Source organism: Bombus flavifrons, chromosome 9 (genome assembly GCF_040668555.2).
Source record: "Bombus flavifrons isolate JBK064 chromosome 9, iyBomFlav1_principal, whole genome shotgun sequence".
Taxonomy (NCBI): domain Eukaryota; kingdom Metazoa; phylum Arthropoda; class Insecta; order Hymenoptera; family Apidae; genus Bombus; species Bombus flavifrons.
In genome coordinates, this window is record NC_138450.1 from 168,452 (window position 1) to 185,498 (window position 17,047).

Below are 17,047 nucleotides of genomic sequence, written 5' to 3' on the forward strand. Positions count from 1 at the left end.
AGCAAATTACTGGGATTTATGATGGGTCCTTAAGACTATTGAAGGTACGCAGTAAGGATGAGCGGACATCTGGTTCCCGTCTGGCCCGCGGTGTATGGCCTGGTCTAGGTAGAGGTCGTCCAACGTAACAGCTGGATTCGATAGGACACAGAGTCGACATAGCGTGAACCGGTTGATATGCCCTGTATGTGGCTGCAAACGAGGAGTATAACGCGCATTGAATTGTCGACATATCTGCAATAGAAACGGAAATACATTCAATTGAATATTTAGGACAGAATCTGCATAACTGCAATTGCGGTGGAATTGACAGGGCCCAGATTTGTCATGTCGCAATCTGGCTGGATTATGATGATCTGCATTTGGCTGCAAAAGTGAAGTATAACGCGCATCGAATTGTCGACACATCTGTAATAGAAACGGAGTTACGTACAATTGAATATTAAAGCCTAAATATGCAAAACTGCAATTACTATCAATTTGGTAGGGACCTCAGTTCACATAGCGCAAACCAGCTGGTGTGCACTGTAATTGGCAGCAAATTTGTAGTATAACGCGCATGGATTTGTCTACATAACACCAATAGCAGCCGATATACGTTCCATTGAATATATCAGACAGAACCTGCTAAATTGCAATTACGCTGCATTTGACATGGCCCAGAGTTGACATAGCGCGATCCGGCTGACGTGCGCTGTATTTGACAGGAAATGTAGTATATAACGCGCATGGAATTATCGAGATATCTGCATTTGTTACAGAGATAGGGTAATTTGAATATTTAAGCCTAAATATGCTATATTGCAATTACAATGGATTTGGCAGGGACCAGAATTGACATAGCTGAATTCGGCTGATGTACGCTGTAACTGACAGCAAATGGGGTGTATAACGCGCATGGAATTGTCGACATATCTGCATTTGATACTGTTGAGGTTATTCAATGTATAAACAGAGAAAACTCGTGGATAAATTGTAAGGCAGAGAATATATTTAAATAGAAGTGTAATTATAAATAAGAATACAATTTGAGCTGGTCCAGATCCGCACGCTAGCTGTGTTACATAATAACTGAAAACCCCGAAGCCAACGTCGCCTGTCTACTGTTTATGTTCTGATTTCGTCGCAGTCTTTTCTCTACGCGCTGTCGATGGCTTCAGTGCTTGAAAAAACTAAAAACACCATATGTAGAGTTTTCTTATAAGTGGTGACCACTTCAACAGATACAGAGATAGGTTGATTTGAATATTAATCCTAAATATGCTAAATTGAAATTACAATGGATTTGGCAGAGCCCAGAATTGATATAGTGCAGACCGGCCGATGTGCGGTGTGTATTCCAGCAATTGTGTAGTTTAACGCGCATAGAATTAACCACATAACTGAAATAGAAGCACAGATACGTTCAATTGAATATTTAAGCCTAAATATGCGAAACTGCAATTACAATGAATTTGGCAGGGTCCCGAGTAAACATAGCGCAAACCGGCTGATGTGCGCTGTATTTGGCTGCAAGTGTCCAGTATAACCCACACATTATTTTGCCGTAATCTGCATTAGATACGGAGATATGTTTATTTGAATATTTAAGCCTAAATACGAATAACAGCAATAGCAATAGATTTGGCAAGGGCCTGAGTTGACATATCGCTAATCCGGCTAATGTGCGTAGTATGTGGGAGCAAATGCGGAGTATAACGCGTATCGAATTTTCGACATATGCATAATGTCAGCACAGATACGTTGATTTGAATATATCGGACTGAATATGTGAAAATGCAACCACACTGGATTTTGGCAAGGACCACATCTGACATAGCGCTAACCGGCTGATGTGCAGTGTATGTTGCATGAAATTTGGTATATAACGCGCAGCGAATTGTCGATATGTATGCTATAGAAACGGAGTTACGTTGATTTAAATATTTAATCCTGAATGTGCAAATCTGCAATTACGTTTAAATTGACTGCTCCCAGAGTTGACATAGTGCAAACCGGATGAATTCTGCTGTATTTGACGGCAAATGTAGAAAATAGCGCTCATTGAATTGTCGCCATATCACCAATAGTAGCTATGATACATTCAATTGAATATTGAATCCTGAACTTGCAGAACTGCAAAATCATTGGATTTCACCTCGACCACAGTTGACGTAGCATAAATCAGATGATGTGCGCTAAATTTGGCAATAATTCTGGAGTATATCCCGCATCGAATTGTAGACATACTACCAATAGCAGCGGAGATACGTTCAAATGGATATTCAAGACTAAATATGGAGGACTGCAATAACATTGGATTTGGCCTTTACCAGAGTTGTCACAATGTAATCAGGAGCACTTGCGTCGTATTTGGCAGCAAATGTTGAGCATAACGCGCTTCGAATTGTCGACATATCTCCAATGGTAACGGAGGTACGTACAAATGAATATATAGGACAGAATCTGCTAAATGCAAATACGCTGGATTGGACAGAGCACAGAGTTGACACAGCTTCAACCGGATGACGTGCGCTGTATTTATCAGCAAATGCGGTATGCAGTGCGCATTGAATTGTCGACATATCACCAAAAGCAGCGGAGATATATTCAAATGGATATTGAAGTCTGAGTATGCAGAACTTCAATAACGTTGGATTTGACATGGACCTGAGTTGACATAATGTACACAGGAGCACGTGTGCTGTATTTGCCAGCAAATGTGCAGTATAACGTTCATCGAATTGTCGACATATCACCAATAGCAGCCGATATACGTTCATCGAATATTTAAGGCAAAATATGCAAAACTGGAATTACAATTTATTTTGCAGGGTCCTGTGCTGACATAGCGCATACCGGTTGATGTGCGCTGCATTTGACAGCAATTGTGGAGTATAATGCGCATCGAGTTGTCTACATATCTGCAATAGCATGCGAGATACGTTTTGTTGAATATTTAAGACAGAATCTGCTAAACTGCAATTACGCTGAATTTGACACAGCCCAGAATTGACATAGCGCGATCCGGCTGATGTGAGCTGTATGTGACAGCAAATGTAGAATACGACGCGCATCGAATTGTCGACAGATCTCCAATAGTAACGGAGATACGTCCTATTGATTATTAAAGACTGAATCTGCCATCCTGCAATTACGGTGGATTTGACAGGGCCAAAGTTGACACAACGTGATCCGGCCGATGTTCGCTGTATTTGGTCGCAAATATGGAGTGGAACACGTATCCAGTTCTCGGCAGATCTGCAGTAGAAATGGAGATGCGTACAATTGAATGTTCGAGGCAGAATTTGCTAAACTGCAAATACGCTGGATTGGACAGAGCACAGAGCTGACACAGCTTCAACCGGATGACGTGCGCTGTATTTATCAGCAAATGTGGTATGCAGTGCGCATTGAATTGTCTACATATCATCAATAGCAGCGGAGATATATTCAAGTGGATATTGAAGCCTCAATATGCAGAACTGCAAAGACATTAGATTTGACCTCGACAAGAGTAGACATAATGAAAATAGGAGCACGCGTGCCGTATTTGACAGCAAATTTGGAGTGGAACGCGCATCGAATTGTCGACATGTCACAAATACAAACCGAGATATGTTCAATTGAATATCTAAGGCAAAATCTCCGTATCTGCAATTACGCTGGATTGGAAAGAGCACAGAGTTAACACAGTGTCAACCGGGTGATGTGCGCTGCATTTGGCAGCAAATGTGGAGTAGAACGCGCATCGAATGGTCGACATGTCACAAATACAAACCGAGATATGTTCAATTGAATATCTAAGGCAAAATCTCCGTATCTGCAATTACGCTGGATTGGAAAGAGCACAGAGTTAACACAGTGTCAACCGGGTGATGTGCGCTGCATTTGGCAGCAAATGTGGAGTAGAACGCGCATCGAATGGTCGACATGTCAACAATAACAGCTGAGATACGTTTAATTGAATACTTAAGGGGGGGTAAGGTACTAAAATTTTTTTTTTTTGCATTTTTTATTTTTTTTAATTAAATGCATAATATCTTAAGAATATTGTGTCAAAATTTCAAGTCGATTGGGGCAAAATTGACGAAGTTACGAGTATTTTTATACATGTCGGATTTTAATACCTACCCGACGGTGACTCTTAAGCTTACTCCGGGTTAGTGAATTCTAAACCTTATGGTGATGATTTTTCAATAGTGAAAAAAGAGTGTGTAGGACATGTTCAAAAAAGAATGGGCACTACGTGAAATAGTCAAAAATACCGTTGTCGATACTGAAACTAAGGCTGGAAAGAAGATCAAAAGAAAGAGTCTGTCTGGTAAAGGGAAGCTAAAATGATTGATAAACTGACGGTATACTACGGTTTGGCTATTAGACGTTACTCTGATTCCATGGAAAATATGAAGAATGCTATCTGGGCAACGTTCTTTCACTACAGTTCGACGGACGAGAATCCACAGCATAAAAAATGCCCGAGCGGCGTGGTCTCGTGGTGCGAATGGCAAAAAGCTGCAGCTGCTAATGCATTGGATTCGTTCAAACACACGTACAGTGCTCTTCCCGAGGATGTTTTGAATGCCATCAAGCCTATCTATGAAGATCTGAGCAAAGATGCTCTCCTGGAGCGATGTGTCGGAGGCTTCACGCAGAACAGCAATGGGAGTTTGAACCAGCTTATTTGGAAAATCTCACCAAAGCACTTGAGTGGAACCTCTGTCATCGTTGAAATTGCAGCTTATGTGGCAGCCAGTGTCTTCAATGAAGGTTCTTTTGCTTTACTAACCTTCATGCAAGACATGGGAATCAGTAGTGGACCAAGTGCTCGTGACTGGGCGCGATCAACTGCCTCCATACGTATAATCCGAGCAGAGCAAGAAGCTGAAAGACAAACTAAAGAAGGTAGGATTCGTCGTAGACAGGAGCAAAAAGATGCTTTAAACATCATGGATGATAGCAACATCCTGTATGGACCTGGCATTGATGATTCAGTGTGAGGTAAGCCGATAAAATTCGTTTCTGAACGTTTTATACCAGATTTTTTAGTGTTCAAAACTTTAAAGCGTTTTCTCCACAACTCACGTTTTCACAGTCGGTGGACCACAGAACTTCAAAACTGCTGCACCGATCCTTTTGAAATTTTGAACACTATTTCTGTACCTAATTTACGAGGTAACGCTAGAGAGCATTTTCAAATTTGTTAATTATACTTATTTTACAGTAACAAATTAGCCGATTTTTTTCGCACAAAATCGCGTTTTTCCCTTCAAAGTGTTCCAAAAACGTGAAAAATTGAAATTTCGAAAAACCCTCCCAGCTAACGCTGGGGAAAACTATTACCTAACGAATAAACTTTGATTTTTTGATTTCGGATGATCCAGCATCAAGTTATCAGAGACACCGCAATTATACTTTTTTCTGAGACGCGTCCGAATAATTGCTGCCATTGCCGTATTTTTTAATATTTCTTCGTGAAAATTTTACACAATATTCTTCGAATGTCATACTTTAATGGACTATTGGTTTTAAAAAAGAGATTTTAACTGTGTCGTCACAAAAATTTCACAAAAACATGCCTTTTTTGTACGAATTAACCTTACCCCCCCCCCTTAAGCCAAAATATGCGAAACTGCAATTACAATGGATTTGGCAGGGACCACATTTGACATAGCGGAAACCAAATAACGTGCGCTGTATTTGTCAGTAAATGTGAAGTAGAACGCGCATCGAATTGTCGATGCATCTGCAAAAGAAACGAAGATACGTTCAATAGTATTAGGTAGGTGATACATTTACACTGTACATGTGAATGTGTGTGTAAGCGTTAGAGGGCGTCCTGGTCTGAGTTGAGACAAAGGACCTTTATAAGCTGTTAGAAGTTTCTGGAAGAGTCGGTTGACAACAGGCGTGCGTGCAAGAGGGTTATCGGGGTCTTCAGAGTGTAATACATTGTATAGCTGTTGTGTGTGAAATAAAGTAAACTATTTGTATTTCCGAATCCTCTCCTTACCTTAACATGGTAGTAGAGCGTGGTTTCTAATTTTGCAAGTTATTTAGTGCGCTGGTTTTGGTCTTGCGAGTTGGTTCGAGTGAGTTTAGTAAGGGAAGAAACGTTCCAAGGATATAAAATAAAAGGAAAATACTTTGAGCACATAGGAACGCTTGAGTAAAGAATAGAAAATCAGCTAAAATGGAAAGATCGGAAATAACGATACCGAGATTTGATGGTGAGGATTACGGAATGTGGAAGAAGAGAATAACAATGTTTTTGAGGTATAAGGAATGTGATATTGTTATAACGAGAGTGAAGACCGAAACAGATAATCCAGACTGCGACAAAAAGGATCTGAAGGCGATAAATATAATTTACAGTGTCATCACAAATAGACAATTGGAATATATTAGTGAAGAAAAAACAGCATATGAAATAATGAAAAAGTTCGACGAGATGTACTTAAAAGAGTCGACGGCACTACAGATCGTGTGCAGAAGAAGATTGGAGAGGATAAATCTCGATAAATACAGCAATTCGGCATCGTTCTTTAGCGATTTTAAAAAATTAATAAATGAACTAAAAAGTGCCGGCGCACAAGTGAGTGAGAGGGGAAACTGAATTACGTGCTAAATGCGTTACCCGAAGAGTATAGTTACATAGCGGATATAATAGATGCAGTGAAAGAAGAGAATCAAACGGTAACGTACGTGAGGAATAAGATAGAAATAGCGGAAAGGAAAGATAAATCAAAGATAAATCGAAGAGAAATGAAAACAAATGCCTTTGCTGCAAAAAATGAAGGATGCTTCAAATGTGGAAGAGTGGGACATTTTGCAAGAGAGTGTCAACATGGCGTCCAAGCGGGAAGCAGTAACAGTTATCGGCGTGGGTCAACACGTGGTTACAGCAGAGGAAGAGGAAACAAAGGCAGTACGAACAAGGGACGTGGAAATTTCCATCGTCAATCAGCAACCGGCACGAGCGAGTATGTCAACTCAGGGGCAGGCACATGGATGGCAACGGCGCACACAGCACACAGCAGCGAGATGAAAGAGATAAGTTGTAATCAGATTATGTGGCTATTAGATAGCGGTTGTACCGATCACATAATTAATAATGCAAATTATTTTGATAAATCTATCGACCTTAAAAAACCGGTAAATATATATTTGGGAGATAATAGATCGATAAAGGCAACTAAAGTAGGAAATGTTATAAGCTATTTCGAATCATTTGGAAAGCGAAATAAAATAAATATGAGTAAAGTTTTTTATGTGAAAGAAATGTCCGCAAACTTAATTAGTTTAGGCAAGTTAACGGATAATAATAATATGGTTATTTCAAAAGGAAATATTGCGAAAATAATAGATGTAAACAATAAACTTACAGCTGTAGCGGTCAAAGACAACGGAACATATAAAATGAAAAGTATATTGAAAGGAAAAGAGCACTTAGTAAACAGTGCCGAAAGTAGTGGTATGAGTAAAAAAGAAAGAGAAAGAGATAGGGAACGTGAAAGAGATAGGGACCGTGACAGGGAAGGAGAAAGAGAAAGAGATAGGGAACGTGAGAGAGATAGGGCAGATTATGTCACGCATATAAAACAACATATTGAAGCAGGTGAAAAAATGGGACCAGATGGATTACAACCAGACAATAAAACCAAACTTGATTTGGATTCTGACGAAGATGAAGAAGAACAACAATATTCAGATGGAGATGATGATTACGAGCCACCAGCATATATTGTGAAAAAGCTTCCAAAACCACTTAAGCCATCAGAAAGCGAAGAGGAACAAGAAAGATCAGAAAGGGAAAACAGCAGTGTGATTCACACAAAGTATTGTAAAGTAGATATCCCTTGTACATTTGAGGAGGCGATTTGTTGTGAAAATAGTGAAGATGGTAAGAATGAAGAAAATTATAAGAAGAGGAAGAAGAATAGAAAAGAGGAGAAAGGTAATAACGAAGATAGAAGCAGGAAAAGTGAAGTATTTGCGAGGAACAAGGGCGAAAAATGGAACAAAAGTAGAACAAAGCGAAAAAAAAATGAAAGGGATATGCTTACGAAACGAATAGAGTTTGTAAATTATCGAAAGCGCTTTATGGGTTAAAAGAAGGTCCGAGGGATTGGTATGAGTGTTTTGATAGGTGTGTGACGTGATTAGGTTTTGAGAAGAATAATGTAGAATTGTGCCTATATACTCATGGAGAGGGAGAAAATGTTGTTTATTTGCTAATATAGGTAGATGATTTATTAATTTGTAGTAAAAACAAAAGGGGGATACAAAAGATAAAGAAGTTATTAACTGACAAATTTGAAATGAAAGATTTAGGTGAAGTAAAAGAATATCTTAGAATAAATATAGAGTATGATTATATCAAAAATGAAATGACACTAAGCCAAATAAAATACATTGAATCATTAGCAAAGTACGGAAATTTCACAAAAAATTCGAAACACATTGAAGTTCATTACCACTACGTTCACGAATGCTTAAAGGAAAATAAGATAAATATAATTAAAGTAAGTACAGACGAAAATACTGCGGATATTTTCACGAAAGCGTTGTGTAGGGAGAAATTCAAAAGGTTTAGGTCACGGAAGAATGTAAAATAAGAGAAATGTAAACAAAGCAATAAGTGTTAAGTTTTCTGTTAATTAATTCGACAAGCATGTAAATGCAATTAAGTGTACAGTATAAATACAGTATACAGGAGGCGTGTTAGGGAGATATCACCAATATCAGCGGAGATACATTAAAATGGATATTGGAGCGTGAATGTGGAGAACTGCAATAACATTGTATTTGACCTCGACCAGAGTTGACATAATGTAAACAGGAGCACGTGCGCTGCATTTGGCATCAAAAGTGAAGTATAGCGCGCATCGAATTATGGACATATCGCCAATAGCAGCGGAGATACGTTTAATTGAATACTAAAGCCTAAATATGCAAAACTGCAATTACAAAGGATTTGGCAGGGACCAGGGTCGACATATCACCCATGGCAGCAGGGATATGTTCAAATGAAAATTGAAGCCTGAATATGCAGAACTGTAATATCTTTGCATTTGACATCGAACAATTGACATAGCGTAACCAGGAGAACGTGCGCTGTATTTGGCAGCAAATGCAGAGTATAACGCGAACCGAACTGTCGAAACGACTGCAACAGTACCTGAGATACGTTCAAATGAATATTTTAGGCAGAATCTCCAAAACTACAATTACGCTGGATTTGATAGCACACATAGTTGACATAGTCCATACGGGCTGATGTGCGTTGTCTTTGGCAGCTAATACGGAGTAGAACGCGCATCCAGTTGTCGACATATATCTAATAGAAACGGAGATACGATCAATTGAATATTTAAAACACAATTTGCAAAGCTGCAATTACCCTTGATTTGACAGGGCACAGACTTGATATAGCGCAAACCAGCTGACGAGCGCAGTATTTGGCAGCTAATGTGGAGTATATCGCGCATCCACTTGTCGTCATGTCACCAATAGTAGCCGAGATACGTCTAATTGAATTCTTAAGCCTAATAGGCAAAACCTAATCCCAACCTAACCCCAAAATTACAAAGTTTTGGCAGGGACCAGGGTTGACATAGCGAAACCCGGCTGCTGCGCGCTGTAGTTGGCAGCAAATGTGGAGCAGAGCGCGATTCGAAATGTCGATATATCTCCAATGGAAACGGAGATACGTTCAGTTGAATATTTCATGCAGAATCTCCAAAACGGCAATTACGCTGGATTTGACAGGACACAGATTTGAACAATGCGCAAACCGGTTAATGTACGCTGTATGTGGAAGCAAATACGGAATAGAACGGGCCTCGAATTGCCAGCACATCTACTATAGAAACGGAGATACGTTCAATTGAATATTGAAGCCTGTATATGCAGTACTGCAATAACATTGGATTTGACCTCGACCCGAGTTGACATGATGTAAACAGGTGCACGTGCGCCGTATTTGGCGGGAAGTGTGGAGTGGTACGCGCACCGAACTGTCTACACATCTGCTACAGAGATGGAGATACGATAAATTGAATATTAAACCTGAATCTGCAAAACTGCAATTGCGGTGGATTTGACAGTGCCCAGAGTTGACATAGCGCAAATCGGCGGATGTGAGCTGTATTTTTCAGCAAGTGCGGAGTAGAACGCGTATCGGATTGTCGACATATCGCGTATAGCAGCCGAGATACGTTTAATTGAATATTTAAGACAGAATTTGCAAAACTACAATTACGCTGGTGTCACGGTGGCCGTGAGTATTGCAGCGAAAGGATAATTATATCTCACATACCTTAGCCATCAAAAACAGTAACTAAGCAGTAATAGGATCCCTGCGAGACTGGCATCCAGCGATGACCCCTCCACAGGAACCAAACACTTGATATAAAAATACCTCTAAAGTCAGTACCCGATAGTCTATTCTGTTCTGTTATAACATTCTGTATCGTTACTCTGCCAGTTTCTAATAAATTTTGTAAAAACGATCATAATTGAAGTACGAATCTCTCAACTTACGTGCGGAACGTGAAATTACCCCGAATCGACGTGACACTGGACTTGACAGGGCCCAGAGTAGACATACCGCAAATCGGCTGATGTTCACCATATTCGACAGCAAATAGCAACGAACTGCTGGCACATCTGCTATAGAAGCGGCGATACTTTCAATTGAATATTTAAACCTAAATGATCATAACTTCAATTACAATGAATATGACAGGGCCCAGAGTTGACATGGCGCGAACGGGCTGACGTGCGCTGTATTTGGCTGCAATTGACGAGTATAACGTGTATCGAATTGTCGTTATGTCACCTACAGCAGCGGAGTACGTGCGCTGTATTTGGCAGTAAATTTGGGGCATTTGTCGAATTGTCTACATATCTGCAATAGAAACCGAGATACATACAATTGTAAAACGCTATATCAAATCTGGGCCCTGTTAAATCCAGCGTATTTGCAGTTCTCCATATTCAGGCTTCAATGTTTATTTGAACGAATCTCCGCTGCTGTTGGTGATATGTCGACAACTCGAAGCACGTTATACTCCACAATTGCAGCCAAATACAGCGCACATCATTCGGGTTGTGCTGTGTCAACTCTGTGCTCTGTCCAAGCCAGCGTATTTGCAGTTTTGCAGATTCTGCCTGAAATATTCAATTGAACGTATCTGCCTTTCAATTGGAGACATATCGACAATTCCATGCGCGTTCTACTCCACATTTGCAGCCAAGTACAGCGCACATTAGCTGGATCGCGCTATATCAAGTATAGGCCCTGTCAAATCCAACGTAATTGCAGTTTTGCAGATTCAGCCTTAAATATTCAATTGGCCCCATCTCGGCTGCTATTGCAGATATAACGACAATTCGATGCGCGTTATACTCCATATTGGCTGCCAAATACAGCGCACGTGCTCCTATTTACATCGTCAACTCGGGTCGATATCTAATCCAATGTTATTGCAGTTCTGCATATTCGGGCTTCAATATTTATTTGGGCGTATCTCAACTGCCATTGGTGATATGTCGACAATTCGATGAGCGTTATGCTCAACATTTGCTGCCAAATACGACGCAAGTGCTCCTGATTATATTGTGACAACTCTGGTAGAGGCCAAATCCAATGTTATTGCAGTCCTCCATATTTAGTCTTGAATATCCATTTGAACGTATCTCCGCTGCTATTGGTAGTATGTCTACAATTCGATGCGCGTTATACTTCACAATTCCTGCCAAATGCAACACCCCCAATCTGATTGACGCTATTTCAAATCTGGTCCGAGGCAAACCCACTGCTATTGCAGATTTGTATATTTAGGCTTAAGTATTCAATTAAACGTGTCTCGGCTGCTATTGATGACATGTCGAAAATTCTATGCGCGTTCTGCTACACAATTGCTACTAAATGCAGCACACATCATCCGGTTGACGCTATGTCAAATCTGGGCCCTGTCAAATCCAGCGTAATTGCAGGTTTGGAGATTCTGCCTAAAATATTCAATAGAACGTATCCCTGTTTCTATTGCAGATATGTCGACAATTCGATGCGCGTGTCGCGTAATAATTTAACAAATTATTAAAAAGTGTCGATCTCAAAACAGGAGATTGAACTCTTTATTTCCACACACATATACAATGATTAATAATATTATATTCGAGGTTCACAACGATAAGGTTTTGGGTAGGTTTTGAGTATTGCAGACAGCAGACTGCTCGGGTGATTTCGGGAGGAGCATCTATATTAGTTCATTTGTTTGAGTGGGAGAAAGACTCTGGACTTTGGTTGTACGAATGTATCATGTTTGGAGTGTCTGGATGTTACCCTGGCGGTGACTCATGATAAGGCAGTTAGGATTAACTATCTTATCGGTGTCACATTCCCCCCTTCTTAGATTGATTTTGGTCCTCCAAAATCTTAGTGTTTCTTCAGTATGGAGCGATGGAATTTGACTCTGACTGGCTCGACTTGTACTTGTTCTTCTTCGTCGTGATATATTATGCTTTTGCTATTTCAACCTGTGAAGGTTGGCTGGTTAAATTTCGATCACGATTAGTAGGGATAATTTGCGAAGTTTGACTAAATGCCGTAGTATCATGTGTTGAACCTTTTATAGACTTCCCAAGAGCCTGTGACATAGAAAGAGTTAGTTGGTCTTTGGGTAATGATTTTATTCTATTTTGTTGTTTCTTTATAGATTGATTGTTATCTAATTGCTCCTTTGATACTTGCATTTCTTTGTTTTGTTTAGCAACTTCTACAGCCTTTCCAGCATCTACAACTGGTTCTTTTTCAATGTATGTAATTTCTTCTTCAACCAGCACAACTGTGTTTTCTTCTATAGTTCGTGTTTTTGTGTCATTTAGTAAACTTTTCAATTCAATTTCCACAGTATCTGGAGCTTTAGATAACGACTGACTATCATCTTTTGCACTTTCAACACCCCAATAATCAAGGATATCCTGAATTACACTTCTTTTGTTAGTTATGCTCACTTTATCTGCTTCACATATAGATTTATTCCTTCCTTCTGTATTAGCAATATGTACGACAATTTTATTATGAATAATTTTCTTTTCTACATTAATTTTATGTGAATTATCAAAAGATCAATCTTGCCATTTCCATTTGTTGTTTCTTGTTATTCTTTTCTTTAATATCAATGTCACCTGCAGTTTCTGCATCATTAATTACTCCTGATGTAATAGGAGTTATAGAATCGTTTCCTGTCTTTGTATGATTTAACACTTCCTTATTGTCTTTCTGGCTACAATTTTCAGAAACTTCTTGACATTGATCATCAGTTTATGGGTCCTTATTTATTATTTCTTGTTCTACTTCATTAATCGCAGTGTTCTTTATGCTCTCTGTCTCAGTACTTTCTTTACTTTCAAAATTTTTTTTATTTAAATCTGTTACATCACATTTATTTACTACTAAGACATCTTGAATTATATTATCTGTACATTCCTGTGACTTATTTTCTTGATTTTTTGGAATATCCTTCACATTCTTTACAATATCAGTCGTTGATTCTGATATTAATGAAGGAGATACATCTACTTTTATCGATGATTCTACTTTATTAATGTCACTGTGCACTTCATCCAATTTATACTTGGTAAAACATCAAGATTGTTAAATTACTTAAGAAGTTATGGATTGTCCATTTAAATATTTACTGCACTTTTCCATCAATGTAAGCCTTTATGGCAGTTTGTTATTCTACAGAACACCAATGCTGTATCAGTTTATATTTTTCTTCATCATAAAGTTTTATTATATCACCTAATTCTTCCTGATGCTTTTTCTTTTTTTTTTTTTTTCAAAATAAGAATGTGTTTTCTATGTGAATCTTCTAATTCTTGGTGCGCCTCGCGTAAGCGATTATTAACATCTTTGGGAAGTTTTTAAACGTTTTCCAGTTCGTTTCTAAGAAAATTATTTTGTTCGTCCATATCTTTTACTTTACCTTCAATTTCTACCCTACGCAATATTTCAAATTCATTTTCATTGACAAGGATCATTTTTTTCTTTTTCAAAATCGAGTTTCAATTTATTAGTTTCTTCTTCGTATTTATATCTAAGATCACCCACTTTTTCCGAAACATTTTCAACAACTTTTTCATATTTACCCTTTAGTTCGTCTAGTTCACATTGAAGAGCAGATTATTTGTCCTTGTAGTTCAAGAACTACATTTTGTCGCTTTTACAACTTTAGCTCCAGCTTATCACGTTTCTCCATTAAATTACTAACACATGAATTAAGTTTGGCCTTTTCTTGTTCCAGTAAGCCAACTTCATATTTGTGACTTATGTTACTTCTGTTATTTAATAAGGTTTTGGGTTTATAAAATAACGATTCACTTAGATTCGTTTTCTCCAATATATTTCAGTCTGATAATTCAGTCTTATAACACGTCTTACCACACAGGAATCTCCAAGTCAGTGGAACAACGTGGTCGACTTCTAAGACAAAAGAGCGTCGTTAGAAGTCGTACCAACTCAGCTTGTAGCAACCAGTGATAATACCAACTTAACATTTCTCAACATTTTCCTCTGTGGTATCATCGGGGCGGAAAGTCATTCTCTCACGAGATCGTATTAGCGACTTACTTAGCGTCTGTACGCTCGGTGGATATTCCCCGTTTTAACAAAGAGTCCGACTTAGATTTTGTGTGCATGTTCATCCATCATCCCGTTGACCGCGGATTCGTTATTGAACCTAGGATCATTGTCATTAGTTTCTCGAGTATCTAATTACCACGGTTACTTGTCCAATCCTATAATAATCGTATTTGCACTAGTCAATGTCTTCTCTATTGCATAACGACACTGTGTAATCCAAACGAAGATTCGTTTCACGCCCCTAACTCTAAATTCCAACCTTCTCCGACATATAAAATAAGTAGTTACATTGAAAGGCAAGAATCTCACGCTAAAAATGTAGGAAAAATGGCAAATAACGAAAAATTTCACAGGATCTTAGGACATGTAAACTTCAATTATTTAGATACAATGTGTAAGAAAAAATTAGTTGAGGGAATGTCAGAAAAATTTGAGCAAGTACAATTTAAATGTGGTACATGTATCCAAAATAAAATGCACAATTTACCCTTCCAAAATAACCGTAGTACAGCACGCGAGATTTTAGAATTAGTACATACCGATTTAAATGGACCTCATAAAAATACCGGGTTTGATGGATCTAAATATTTCTGAACATTTATAGACGACTACAGTAAGTGCGCATTGATTTATACTTTAAAATCAAAAGGTGAAGTTTATAATTGTTTCCTTGATTATATAAACAAAGTTGAAAATCTTACTGGTAAGAAGATAAAAAGAGACTAAGATGCGATAATGGAAAAGAATATATGAACAAAAACATGTACAATCTAATTAGGGAAAAGGGAATTTTCATAGAACCATGCCCACCTTATGTTCACGAGTTAAATGGAACAGCTGAGCGCTACAATAGAACAATCATAAAATCCGCTAGATGCTTATTACATGATTCAAAGCTGAATATTAAATATTCGCCGGAAATTAGATAATTAGAATCGCGGCGTACTTAAAAAATAGAACTATTACGAACACATATGAAAATAAAACACCATTTGAAATATTTTCTAAAAGGAAACCGAATATAAATAATTTAAGAGTGTACGGAAGTAGAGTTTTTGTAATAATACCTGAAATTAAAAGAAATTCGAAATGGGACAAAAAAGCAGACACTAGAATACTTGTAGGTTATGAAAACGTTGGATATAGGATCTTAGTTAATAATAAAATTATAATTGCAAGACACGTAGAATTTATAGATGAAGATGATAATTTAGTGGGATTTCAAGGAGAAGATGAATCAGATAATGAAACAGAAAAGGATTTTGACGAAACGAAATTCATGAAAATGAAATAAATGACGAAAAGGTCGAGCAGGTTGTAATAAAAAAGGAGAGAAATTTAAGTAACGAATCAGAAGTATAACTTGAGGACATAGAAAATAATTTGAGAAGGTCAGGACGGGAAAGAAAGAAACCTCAAAGATATGGCCAAACGAGCTCATATTTCATTTATGTGAATGTAGTTAGCGCAGACAGTCCTCAAACCTATGAAGAAGCCTTAAGTGGAGATGACAGTGGTTCATGGAAAGAAGCAATGGGTCGAGAAATGAATAGTTTAATCAAAAATAAGACCTGGCAATTAGTAGAGAAACCGAAAGACAAAAAAGTATTAGATTTGAAATGGATATAAACGAATAAATCTGATAATCGTAAGAAAGCGCGACTAGTTGTTCGAGGCTTTCAACAAAAGGAAATACTGGAAGATTTATACTCTCCAGTGTCAAAAATGCAAACGTTGAATTTATTACTATCTTATTGTTGTCAATATGGTTTGACGATTATGCAAATGGATGTAGAAACAGCATTCCTAAACGGAACTATAAAATCGGAAGTATTTGTAAAACAACCTATGGGTTACGACGATAAAAGCGGGAAAGTATGTAAATTATCAAAGACGTTATATGGATTGCGTGACAGTTCAAGAGCTTGGTATGAATGTTTCGACGAGTATATGAAAAAATTAGGATATCAAAGAAGTGAGAGTGATTATTGTCTGTATAAGAAGTATGAGAGCGATAATGTTATATACTTAATTCTATTCGTAGATGACTTATTAATATGTGGAAAAAACAAAAGAAAAATCGATGAAATTAAAAACAAATTGTCAAACAAATTTGCGATGAAAGACTTAGGTGCTCATTATCATTATCACAAGTCCTGAACAAATACAATCGGATTGAATGACGACAACTGCTTAATTACGGCTATAGTAGAATCTAGATTACAGTGTTAAGGGATTTTCCCAAAGTTCCAAAGGGAAGGCTCCGATGTCCTTTCATCTCTGACACATAGTATGCCAGAATGTATGTGGAGTAAGATAACATAATCGTACATTCGTCACTTTCCTATAGAATAAACTCGTCGCTAATTTTCTACATTTTCTGTTACTTCTAATCCATTTCTTATCATTATT

The 17,047-nt window shown here is 38.0% G+C and overlaps 1 pseudogene; it reads left to right on the plus strand.

Annotated features, from left to right (window-relative positions):
• Positions 1–4,109: 4,109 nt before the first annotated feature.
• On the plus strand, positions 4,110–5,288 carry LOC138183226 (uncharacterized; annotated as a pseudogene).
• Positions 5,289–17,047: the final 11,759 nt, after the last annotated feature.